This window comes from Thalassophryne amazonica, chromosome 1, assembly GCF_902500255.1.
Source record: "Thalassophryne amazonica chromosome 1, fThaAma1.1, whole genome shotgun sequence".
Classification (NCBI taxonomy): domain Eukaryota; kingdom Metazoa; phylum Chordata; class Actinopteri; order Batrachoidiformes; family Batrachoididae; genus Thalassophryne; species Thalassophryne amazonica.
In genome coordinates, this window is record NC_047103.1 from 39,048,197 (window position 1) to 39,051,441 (window position 3,245).

Below are 3,245 nucleotides of genomic sequence, written 5' to 3' on the forward strand. Positions count from 1 at the left end.
TATATATACGAGGTCTCTTAGATAATAAACCGACCCTTTTATTTTTTTTTTTTAACTATATGGATTTGAATGACATGCGTTTACACCAATCATGCTTGAACCCTCGTGCGCATGCGTGAGTTTTTTCATGCGTGTCGGTGACATCATTTCCCTGTGGGCAGGCCTTGAGTGAGATGTGGTCCCGCCCTCTCGGCTGAATTCCTTTGTTTCACACGCTGCTCGAGACGGCGCGCGTTGCTTTATCAAAATTTTTTCCCGACCTGTGAGGAATATCCGAGTGGACACTATTCGAGAAATTAAGATGGTTTTCTGTGAAAAGTTTAACGGCTGATGAGAGATTATGGGGTGTTTCTGTCGGTGTAAGGACTTCCCATGGAGCGGGACGTCCTGCAGCGCTTCCAGGCGCTGTCGTTGGCCTGTTTCGAGCTTAAAACATCCTAATTTAAGGCTTAATTCACCCAGGACATCGTGAGAGAACAGAGAATATTCAGAAGAGGCCGGCATGAGGAATTTATGCGGACATTCCACTGTTTAAGGACATTTTTTTAATGAAAGACGTGCGCGCAAATTCGCCGAGTCGTTTCCGTGACGACTCGGCAAATCTGTGTGCGCCGCGACAGGAAAAACACCTCCGTGTTGAAAACCATTTGTAGAATTCAGGCGGCTTTTAATGGCTTTCAACAAGTGAGTAACTGAGAAATTGTTTAACAGCTTGGGCATGTTCCAACTTGCCCGTTAAGATTTCCAACGGAGGTGTTTTTCCTGCCGCGACCCCCCCCGGTCGGGTCCGGCCCGACATGCGACTCTGCCCGCGCGTTCTTTCATTACAAAATGACCGTTAACAATGGAATGTCCGAATAAACTCCTCATGCCGACTTCTTCTGAAAGTTCTCTGTTCTCTGACGACTTACTGCGTCAACAGAGCCTGAAATGTGGAAGTTTTCAACTTGAAACGGCGAGACGCTGCCACCTCGAAGCACAGATCGCTGTCAGGCGCCGTGGACCGTCCTTAAAGCGACACTACCAGACCAAAATCTCTCATCAGCCGTTAAAATTTTTATCGAAAACCAGCTGAATTTATTGAATGGTGTCCACTCAGTTGTGCCTTACAGTTTTGAAAAATTTTTTATCAACCAAAGCAACAGTCTCTGAGCCATTCCTAAACAATGAAAACAATCGACGAGCGGGTGGACGACTCCTCACTCAAAGACTGCCCACAGGCGAATGACGTAACCGACAGGCGTGAAAAAACTCTCGCATGCCCACGAGGGTTCAAGCATGTCTGATGTAATCACACGTGATTCAAATCCATATGGTTTTTGAAAAAATAATAAGGTCGGATACTTTTCTAACAGACCTCGTATATATACACACACATATATATATACACACACATATATATATACACACACATATATATATACACACACATATATATATATATATATACATATATATATATATATATTTTTTTTTTAAGTTAGCGGCTTTATATGATGATATAAATGGAACATGGAAACAAATTTTGATGGAAATCCATACACAAAGAGGTTTTGCACTTGATAAAACTAAACAAACCCATTAATCAACCACAGAAGAAGAAAAACAAATAGAAATCTCAATGTCGAATGGCAATGCCAGCAGCGTTCTTAATTTTGATGCAACCTGGGTTCTGTGCAGACGAGATTGGACAACTGGGACATTTCCTACTTGAACCATTTGTTAATTAGAGACTGTGACTAACAAGCTCTGTGTATTTGGCCTGTTTATCTTGTCACAGCCAAGACTCTTTGACTTTCACGCTGTATTTGTGAACGACATTTGCAAATCCCTCTGGAACCAAGTCGCCTCCTAATGTCACAATTACTCCGCCGTGACCAATTTTGGTGAACGCGTCTACTAGATTACAAATGAGAGCGGCAAAGGTGAGCAGAGGATAATCGCCTCTAAATGTAATCAGTGCAAATTTCACCTCGTAGGACTTGGGGCATTATTAAAGAAGCTAAATGGTGGCGTCTGCATAACATTTCTAAAACAATTCTAAAAAATATTTTACAAGCTTCAAAAATGTTTTGCTGAAAAACTGCTGAATGCAAACCACAATGTAGAACATCGTTAAGAAAATAAAATCCACCTTCTTTCACAGACACCATCTTTTCAGGTTTGATGGAAGTTTCACAGAGGTCACATCCAATCTTATTCCCCCGCCATCTGCACCTCTTCCCGCTGGACAAGCTATCACAAGAGATAAACCGCCATATAGGAAACCACTTTGGTCTGTAAGAGGCTGTCAAAATAATATTTCATTCCACCAAAGGTCCCTGGTAGCCACAGCTGTCGACTGCTGTGCTGCATTGTTGCTAAAGGTTAAGGTCAGATTGAACTTTTTTAGTGCTCATAGTAAGGAGTGCACAACCTTTTTGAATTCTACAGACTCCGTCACGCTTTCTAACCTGCTCCAGGAGTGCAGACTATAAACATACCACTTCAGGTGATATTGCACTTTCAACTTGGAGGCCGAACGGCACATCTTGTCAGACTTCTTTTTTCTTTTTTAACATAGCAAGAATGGTTATTTTGGTTAATTCTAACTTGGGACAATCTGTTTAATTTCACATTTTTCCTCATTCAAGTAAAAAAACCTAACAAAAACAAAACAGTGCTGTAGAATATGTTTAAAGTGCAATTATCTATTATAGGGACACATAAAAAAAAACATGTGTCAATGTTCAATTGCCATTGTAACAGTTTCTGGAAACAAGCACCAAAACTGGCACAAATACTCCTTAGACATTACCTTTTTGGAAAAACTGGTTGGCCACTTCAGTTTTCAATAGGCAGCCAGGTTGGGGTCAGTTGAAGAAATACACAGGGGTAAAATAAATAAATAAATAAATGCTCCAATCATATTGAAGACTATACTACATTATTTGTCTGATCACAAAAATTCCAAAAAGGTATAGTTTGGACTATCTGTGACATTACATTCAGTCATAGACAGTCCAAAATATACCTTTTTGGAATATTTATGAAAACAGCTTCCTGCATGCAGCACAGGAAGCTGTTTTCAACTAACTCAGATAAATAATGTAGTATAGTTTTCAATATGGGGCAGCATGGTGGCTTAGTGGTTAGCATTGTTGCCTCACAGCGAGAAGGTCATGGGTTCACTTCCCGTCTGTGGCCTTTCTGTGTGGAGTTTGCATGTTCTCCCCGTGTTTGTGTGGGTTTCCTCCGGGTGCTCC